The sequence below is a fragment of the Lolium rigidum genome, chromosome 3 (assembly GCF_022539505.1).
Source record: "Lolium rigidum isolate FL_2022 chromosome 3, APGP_CSIRO_Lrig_0.1, whole genome shotgun sequence".
Taxonomy (NCBI): Eukaryota; Viridiplantae; Streptophyta; class Magnoliopsida; order Poales; family Poaceae; genus Lolium; species Lolium rigidum.
In genome coordinates, this window is record NC_061510.1 from 242,934,017 (window position 1) to 242,943,972 (window position 9,956).

Here is a 9,956-nt window from a genome sequence, read left to right on the forward strand (position 1 = left end):
GGCACGTACACGGCGAAATCCTGCTACTTGGCCTCCTTCCACGGTTCCACCGCCTCCCCTTCGTGGAAGATGATCTGGAAGTGTTGGGCGCCGCCGCGTGTGAAGTTCTTCCATTGGCTCGCCGACTTGGACCGCTGTTGGACCGCCGATCGCTTGGCCAGACGAGGATTACCGCACCACACCGCCTGCCCTTTGTGCAATCAGGAGCCCGAGACCATACACCATCTGATCATTGGATGCCCCTTCGCTAGACAGGTTTGGCACGAGATCATCGCCTGGCTACGACTACCCTGTGCCGCACCCAGCCGCGACACCCCTCTCCTCGATTGGTGGCAGGACTCCAGACAGCATGTTCCCAAACCCATGCGCAAAGGACTTTCCTCCATGGCCCTGCTCATTCCCTGGATGGTGTGGAAGCAGCGGAACGACTGCGTTTTCGAGGGTGCACAACCTTCTGTCATCGCTAGTATTGGCTTGATCAAGGACGAGGCTAGGCTGTGGGCAAGAGCTGGCGCCTTAGGCCTGCGCATCTTGCTACCGACGACTTGGGATGTACATTAAGTCCCTGCTCATGTACCCTGCCTCTTAGGAGGATTGTAAAACTTCTATCTTTCCAATGAAATGAAATGCAAAGAGTCCTTTGCGTTTTCTCGAAAAAAAAAGTAACATTGCACGCTGTTCTAAATCATTGTATGTTTCTCAACAGAGAAAGTAACAGAGAGGTAATGGCCAATGCATCCTCAAGATTCAGTTTCTCAAAGTTCACCAAGGAGAGAGTTCCCCTACCTGAATATTTAATTGACCATGTCAAAGTTATGCAAACACAGAGGGTTGGTGAGCAGGGATACAGGGTTGAAAAGAAATTAAGAGGTGCCATCTGGCTGGACAGTGACTGCCTCATCGGAAAGAAATGTCTCAAGATTATCTAAATGTCACAATCAGTGTCTTCATCAGTCTGTATGTTCATTCATGAGTCTCAAACTCAGACAAGTAAACTGTAATTTTGAACAGGATGCATTTCTCACCTTGTGGACTTTTAATCTATTTCAGGTAATAAAGTCCAACTAGTAGCCATTCTCCTCTGCAGGATATTATATACAAAGTCTCAAGCTGCATGCAGACAAGAAGTATTCCAACCATGGTTACCAATGGGTTTGACTAAAAACAACGGGGAGCATCTGGAACTTCATTGCCTGCCTAGTCATGCTCATCGTGCCCCTGCAGCTGAGATAATCTCTGCAACCATGGCTACTCCTTTCTTCTCCATTTTGCTCTTATCTTTGCTTGCTCTACCAACCATGGGTGCTGGTGAGGCCGCACCTCGGGGTGACGTCCTAGCACTGAAATCCTCCCTCGCCGTCGAGGAGTATGAGACCAGCATCCTGCGATCACAGGACGGTACGTTCTCTTGCGGCTTGCACAGCATATACACTGGTGCCTTCACCTTCTCCATATGGTACTCTGACTCACTCAACAAAACTGTCGTCTGGAGTGCAAACCGTGGTCGCCCTGTGAGCTCCAGGAGATCAGCTGTCACCCTGCACAAGTATGGTGTCATGGTCCTCACCGACTACGACGCTGTGGTTGTGTGGCAAACTGAGGACAGCCTCCCAAATGTCCAGTACGCTCAGCTTCTTGACACTGGAAACTGTAGAACGATAGAGAGGGAGAGAGATTGGCGGAATATGTTGGATGTATTATTGAGCCTCATGGGCGAGTATATATAGGCGTACAGGGATCATCTTGGAGTGCAAGACAAGACACGAGAGTCCTATCTCTATCCTAGACTATCCTTTTATACGTACACGGAATATATCTCTAACACTCCCCCGCAGTCGTAGCGGGAGCGTCGTGAACAACATGAACGACGTGGACGGTCGGACCGGAGATAAACCGAAGTGGACCCCGGAAGGCTGACACCCCCGCAGCCGTAGCGGGAGCGTCGTGGACGATGTCGCGTCGCGGATGCTTGGACTGTAGAGGAAGCTGGTGAGGCGCAGGCGAGGTGGTAGCCCTTGTGCCGATGTCGAGGGAGCCGAGAGCGTGGGTGTTGCAACCTTGGTCGGGGTAGCCGTGCGAGGAGATGCCGTGGTCGATGTCGTGGTCGGGAGCCGGTGTCGAGGTAGCCGCACATGAAGCCGCAAGCGCGTAGTGCGCGAGGAGAGTGACGGAGACGCGTCGAGGCAGTCGTGGAGATGGTCGATGCCGAAGTCGATGAGTCTGAGCCGTCGAGGACGAGGTGCTGCCCTAGTTTTGCCAGAACTAGGCGCACGTCGGGGACGAAGGCATACTCCGGTTTTGCCAGAACCGAGTACGCAAAGACGAAGTCGGCGACGCGGTCGAGGCAGTCGTAGAAGAGTCGATGCCGATGAAGACGTTGTTGAAGCCGATGAAGACGAGGCGCTGATCCAAGCTTGCCAGGCTCGGGGACGCGTCGGGGACGAAGGCACGGGCCGGTGGTGCCAATACCGGGAGTGCGAGGGCAGGGACCATCATGGACCATGCACCAGTGCTCTCGTGTCTTTGCAACACCTAGCTGCATGTTCCTGGTCACTACACTTTCCGTTTTAGTGACCAGTCCATCTTGTCTCTGATGTATGATGACACTACTGTTTCTGATTTATACTGGCCCGATCCTGATTATCAGTACTACGAGAATAACAGGAACCTCTATAATAGTACTAGGATGGGTAGCCTTGATGATTCTGGGGAATTTTTTGCTAGTGATTTCGCTCGGCACCGGCCTCTTGCTGCTTCTGATAAAGGTTATGGGATTAAGAGAAGACTTACCCTGGATTTTGATGGTAATCTGAGGTTGTACAGCTTGAGCAATGGATCAGATTCAAATAGGGAGTGGACAGTTTCATGGCTGGCTGTGCCTCAACCGTGCATGATTCATGGCCTCTGTGGTCCATATGGGATCTGCCACTACTCCCCTGCACCAACATGTTCTTGTCCACCTGGTTATGCAATGAGGAATCCTGGTAACTGGACACGGGGTTGCAAGCCTATAGTAGATACCATCGGATGCCGGGAAGGTGAACACAAATTCTTGAGGCTTCCAAACACTGATTTTTGGGGATCTGATCAGCAGCGAATCAACCGAGTGTCTTGGCAGGATTGTAGGAAGGTATGCTTGAGTGATTGTACCTGCAAGGGTTTTCAATACCAAGAAGGAAATGGTACATGCTATCCAAAGAATTTTCTATTCAATGGAAGGACTTTCCCAACACCCACTGTGCGCACAATGTACATCAAACTCCCGGCAAGTTTCAATGTTACAAATACCCTTATTCCACAGTCCAATGTGCTCAGCAAGGAAAGACATCATCTTCAATGTGATCACGTGAGCAAAAAAAACATAGAGCCAGTGCCAGACGTCGTGCGTGAAGATTCCAGGGTTGAACCAAAATGTTCTACTTCTATGGGTTCATTGCTGCATTTTTTGTCATTGAGGTTTTCTTCTTCACATTTGCATGGTTCTTCGTTCTAAGGAGGGAGTTCAGGTCGCAACAATTGGCAGCCGAGGAAGGCTACAGGGTGATGACTAGTCATTTCCGGATGTACAGTTACAGAGAGCTGGCCAAGGCAACTGAAAAGTTCAAACATGAGCTTGGATGGGGAGGTTCAGGCATTTCTTACAAGGGAACCTTGGACGATGCACGAGAGGTGGTCGTAAAAAGGCTGGACAATGTAACACGAAACAAGGCAGAGTTCCAGGATGAGTTACATGTTATTGCAAGGATTAACCATATGAATCTGACAAGAATATGGGGGTTTTGCTCAGAGAGATCCCATAGGATGTTGGTCTTGGAGTATGTTGAAAACGGTTCATTAGCTAACATACTGTTCAGCAGCAAAATGTTGCTGGAGTGGAATAAGAGGTTTAACATAGCATTAGGTGTTGCAAAGGGGCTGGCATATCTTCACCATGAGTGTCTAGAGTGGGTCATCCACTGCAACCTGAAGCCGGAGAATATTTTGCTAGATCAGGATCTAGAACCTAAGATCACCGACTTTGGGTTCGCAAAGCTGCTCAGCAGATCAGGGTCGAATCAGAATGTGTCGCGGGCACGGGGAACCTTAGGTTACATTGCTCCAGAGTGGGTCACTGGTTTACCGATAACAGCAAAGGTTGATGTGTACAGCTACGGAGTCGTCCTCCTTGAACTAGTAACAGGAACAAGAATTCTCGACTTTGTTGTGGGTTTGGAGGAGGATGTCCATGTGGTGCTCAAGAAGTTTGTTAAGATGCTTTCATACAGGCTGGACGGGGAGGAACCATTGTGGTTAGCAGAGTTTGTAGATTTCAGACTGGTTGACAACTTCAGCTACGTTCAAGTGAAAGAACTGATAAAGATAGCTGTTTCATGCCTGAAGGAGGATAGGAAGAAAAGGCCAACAATGGAATCAATAGTGGAGAGCCTCCTTTCAGTTGAAGAAGCTGAAAATTAGTGAAGCAACGATATTCTAAATGAAGTCTGTTTCAGTTTGAAGATAGTACTGCATATAGTTGTATACTTGTGTATAGGCATCACATGTTATGCGGTAATTGAGTGACGTATGTACTAGTGGTTCCTGTGTGCATTCAGTCCTTTCTTTTGCAAAATTATACGAGAACACATTGTAAATCTGACAACGGTAAAACAAATCAGGCTTTTATGTATCATGTCTGTGCTAGCCTGTGGTATCATCTGATAACTGCTTGCCCAAATGTTTACTTAATTTACTTTATTTCATTTTTACTTTTCCCCTTGTATTATCATCTTCTATGATAGAAGGTTTTTCATGTGAAAACTCAAGGAAATGCAGAAGGAGTGCATACAGTATCCCAATCGAATTGCTGCCCCAAGTCAGCTATGATACCACTGACAAACCAAATGATTTCAACAAGCAGAACAAATCCAAGTACAGCTCGTCTAACACCTACTACATCAGGTAAACTTTAGAAACCTTTTGCACAGTCTATGCATAACTTCCTGCTATGCATTAACGAAGGTATAACTTACTGGTTCTAATTTCTAAACAAAAGACATAGGAGTATTTTCTTTTTGGCAAATAAAAGACATGGTTAGTTGTGACAGAAGCTTGTACATATGTACATACGAACACTAAAGGAATTCCGAAATAAATAGGATCTGTATCTGGATACTGATGACCTCTGGACTCATCATCTGCAGAGATGAGCATCTGTACTATATTCTTCATACCAGGCCTTTTGTTTCTATCTTCCTCTAGACACGAGATAGCCAATTGGGCAATCATCTTAGCTTGCACATGATTAAATTGGCCATCCAGCCGTTCATCCACCAGGTCCAGAACCCACCCTACATCATCAAGCTTCGATCTGTCGACGATCATCTTAACCACGGCTCTCACATCAGTTTCCAGCCCCTGTGCCCCATCCACCACCCAATCTGAAACCCTCCTCCCTTTCATCAGTTCCAGGAGCACCACACCATAGCTGTACACGTCGACCTTCTCGGTGATCGGGAGGCTGGAGACCCACTCAGGCGCCCCCTTGTTCCTCGGATCCGTGACAAACCCGAGTCAGACCCGTCTCTGTTGAGCAGCTTCGCCAGCCCGAAGTCGGTGATCTTGGGCTCCATTTCATCGTCTAGCAGTATGTTCTCCGGCTTCATGTCGCAGTGGATGATCCACTCCAGGCACTCGTTATGAAGATAGGCCAATCCTTTCGCCACGCCGAGGGCGATGTTAAACCTCTGCTTCCATCCTAGGAGCTTGCCAGAACTTTGGAACAGCACGTTTGCTAGCGATCCATTGTCGACATACTCGTAGACTAGGATCCGGTGCACGCCTTCTGAGCAGAATCCCCACATCCTCACCAAATTCATATGGTAAATCCTGCCGATCGCGCTCAGCTCGGCCTGGAACACTTCCTCACTCTGGCTCACGTCCTGCAGCACCTTGACGGCCACCGTCCTCTCGTCGTCCAGGACCCCCTTGTAGACGATACCAGAACCGCCGTGGCTGCGGAACTTCCTGGTCGCCCTCTGCAGCTCCGAGTAGGTGTATGCCCGGAAATGGCTGGTGATCATCCTGTACCCTTCCTCCACAGCCAAGAGCTCTGACGGCCTGGACAGTATTCCTTTCTTGGAGAAGAGCCAGCACCCAAAGGCTATCACAAACACCTCGATCACCAAGAATGCGGACAGGAATCCGTAGAAGTAGAACCATAGCGACTTGCGCTGGCTGCTGCTCGCCCTTGCTGTACTGGAGACGTTGAGCAAGAACTCCGGTGGTAAGCCTGCGCCGCCTTGGCATCGGGCGATGTCCTCGTCGGTGGCAAGGCCGCTGATGCCATCGGTCTGCCACTGGTGGACGTTCGCCGCCGGCACATCGAAATCGGCGGGCACCTTGATGTACGCCGCGCCGGGCATGCCGGGGAACGTCCTGCCGTTGAACATGAGGCTCTTGGGGTAGCACTCCCTTTGCCCTGCTTGTACTGGAACACGACGCAGGACGGCTCGCCGACGCACTGCGCCTGGCAGGCGTCCAGCGACAGGAACTCGCTGTTGTTGAGGTCGAAGCCCCAGAAGTCGGTGTGCGGAAGCTCCACGAACTTCACGTGGTCACGGGCTACGCCGGTGGGGTTTCCGAACGTCGGGCGGCACCCTCTGCTCCAGTCGCTCCGGTCGGCGCGGTCGTGGCCGGGGGCGCAGACGCAGGACGGCGAGGGCGTGTAGAGGCACACCGCGTTGGCGCCGCACACGCCGTGGATGATGCAGGGGTTAGGGAATGCCATCCAGGACACGGACCACGTGTTCCCGCGGGCGTCCAGGCTGTACATCCGGAGGTTGCCGTCCGTGTCGAGCGTGAGCCTCCTGGTGACTCCGGCGGCGCCGAGATCGGCGGCGTCGAAGGTGGCGTTGTCGCTGGCGAGGAAATGGCCCGAGGAATCGAAGCCGGCCTGGCGGCTGAAATTGTAGATCTTGCGGCTGTTCTGCCAGTAGCTGAAGTAGGGGTTGGGCCAGTAGATGCTGGACACCTGGCCGCCGTCGTCGTACACCAGCGAGAGCATGGCGTAGTCGCTGAAGCGGAAGCCGTAGTGGCCCGGCGCGAGGAGCCTGCCGGAGGAGACGAGGCCGTTGGCGCCGACGGTCTGGGCGGGGAGCAGGGTGTCGGTGGGGTGGTCGAAGCTCTGCCACAGGACGGCCCCCCGGGCGTCCTCGACGGCGAGGCTGCCGGTGTCCCGGAGCCTCGCCCGCGCGGCGCCGTCGCGGGCGGTGGAGTTCCAGACGACCTCGCCGTCGTAGTCGGTGAGGACGAGCGCGCCGCGGCGGCCGTCGAGCGCGAGGCGGGAGCCCTGGCTGTGCACGACCCGGCGCGCGGTGGGGCCGGCGGCGGCTGACCAGACGACGGCGCGGTCGGCCACGGCGGAGCGCGCGAACCAGACGGAGAAGGTGAAGACGGTGGGGGAGACGGCGTGGAAGCCGCAGGCGAACGCGCCGTTCGGGGAGACGAGGACGTCGGAGGCGTGGTCCTCGACGGCGATCGAGGAACCACGCGGCAGGCTGTCGCGGTCGCGCTGCGGCCCCGCCCGCCCGACCGCGAGGACGGTGAGTACAAGAAGCAGAGTATAGGTGGTCATGGCGGTGCTGAGCTGAGCTTGGATGCTTGATCAGTGATGAGGCCGGGACAAAACAATGGTCAGTGACGTGCTCAGTGCTGTCGCTGCCACTGCCACTGCCACTAGGGAAAGAATTGTTTGGCCTCGGCCGAATCGAAACATGAAAGATAGTTGCTCGGCTGCACTGCAGTGCAGGTAGTTAAGCTCGACACCGGTCGCCCGGAGTTTCCAGTATTTTATATGCACAGGCACCGGACAAAGTAGGTAGTTAGGGCATCTCCAACCGGGCGACCCAAACGGACGCGCTGGGCCGTCCGTTTTGGGCCGTTTGCGTGCCCGAGCGGACGCGCGGACGGAGCCACGCGTCCGCGCGTCCGTTTGGGTCGCGTCCTGCGCCCAACGCAGCGGCCACCCATTTGGCCATTTGGCCATTTGGCCTATTTCTTTGGAAAATAGGTCCTCCGGCCACGAATTCACTTTGATATATAATAATATCTCGTAAACATAAAATAATATATAGGAAACATAAAATATTATCAAATACCATACAATATTATCAAATGTACCATGATAAATCAAATAAAATGTGTCATAGTTTGAGAAAAATATAAAAATTGCAATTGAGATTGTCTAACTCAATTTGGGCGCTCGAGGATCTCCTTCGTCTCTTCTCGAACCAAGCTCTCTTTGCCTCGCTCATGTTGGTCAAGTCGGCGTTCATGATGAGGTTGTCCTCGGCTTGGCGTTTGAGCTCAACTTCCTTCGCCTTCAGCTCCACCTCTTTGGCCCTTGCCATTGCTATGAGCTCAAGTTCTCTCTCTTTGAGCTCAAGTTCTTTAGCTTTGGTCTTCGCCTTGACCTCTTCAATCTCAAGCTTCTTCTGCTGGACATCAAAGAATTTCTTCCTGTCCTCTTCTTTCTCCCGGCGCCTCCTCTCATCCCTCTTGTCCGTGGACACCTCTCTCGTCCGCATGCATCTCCTTCAAAGTGCCATACAATAGCATGGACGACGCATCACGCTTCATGTCGGCTTTGGTTGACTTGTGGCCGCGTGGACGACTTGCACGAGAAGCGGAGCTGCCGCAAGGCTGCCCACCATCAAGGTCAATGACCGTGGCATCTTTGGCGGGATTGTTGCCGATCAAGGTCGCCATGTAGCCCTCGTACCCCTCCTGGAACTTGGGGGTGCCGTGGAGTTCCTTCCAACAATGAGGGAAGGCAAAGGTCTTCTCTCCATTGTTGGCTTTGTAGAATTCCAAAGCTCGCCACACCTAGAGCAAAGCGAGACAACAACGATAAACAAATGTGCAAACATCGGATGAATAAGTTGAGGTTATGAATCATACCAAGTCCTTCACACCCATGCCACTAACGGGGAGCCGCCTCGCGTGCTCATACGCCGCCCGGAACTTGTTGCATTCCGTTTGAATTGCTCCCCACCTCTTTTGGAGCGATATTTCGTCGCGGTCGCTCTCAAATGGCTCCTGTCCATATTTGCGATGTTCATGGAAGTATTCATAGATCCGGCGCCGAATGCGGACCCCTTCGCTCGGCACCCGTCAACGCATCTTGCCCGATGGTCAACCATCCATCGACGAGCACCTTGTCCTCCTTCTCCGTGTAGTTGGCGGTTCGTTTGCTTACCCGGCGACCTCGAGCTTGTGCAGCTGCGGCTTGTGTGAGGCCCTCACCGAACAACGGCTCCTCCTCAATGTTTATGCTGCCGGGACAGGCAGTTGTGCCCTCCGTGTGTCAATGGGAGGTGGCTGGGGAGCCTCGCTGTGTCGAAGGATATGGAAGGGTCGTCGGCATTGTCCGCGCGAAAGACGGAGGGGCTCGCACGGCGGACGGTGATCGCGCGCGCGCGGCCGACATATCGTCGAACAGAGTTGCGTGCACCGGACGTCGCAGCCGCTCCCGGGTTCTTCGGGCCTTTGGAGTTCGCCGGCGCACGGTTCGGGTCAATGGACGAAGGTGACGGCCCCGTCATGGACTCGCCCACCTCCGGTGACCCATCCCGTGATCGGTACGCCCGCCGCCCATGCGCCCCATTTCGTGCCCAAATAGGGGCAGTCGGCGGGCGCTTGACCTTGGAGGAAGGGGCCGGGTCACGGAGGAGGCCGAGCTCCCCACCGAGGCCGCGCCGGTGCCGGGGATGATCATGTGCCGGCCGAGCGCCCGGGTGGCCGTAAAATAGCATGGCCTGCTGCTCTTGAAGGAGATCGCTCTTCGCCTCCGTCCGGAGTTGGAGAAGCTCGCTCGCCGCCGCCGCCGCTCCAGCTCGCAGCGGTTTCCCTCTTCCGTTGGTCCGGCGCCTGCGCCGGTCGGCCCTCTTCCCGCTCTCGAGCTTCCTCTCGCTCCGGGT

General features: G+C 53.5%; 2 pseudogenes; one reads left to right on the forward strand and one right to left on the reverse strand.

Moving 5' to 3' along the window:
- The first annotated feature begins 1,298 nt into the window (after positions 1–1,298).
- Positions 1,299–4,520, forward strand: LOC124696285 (annotated as a pseudogene).
- Positions 4,521–4,798: 278 nt separating this feature from the next.
- Positions 4,799–7,612, reverse strand: LOC124696286 (annotated as a pseudogene).
- Between the last annotated feature and the right edge of the window lie 2,344 nt (positions 7,613–9,956).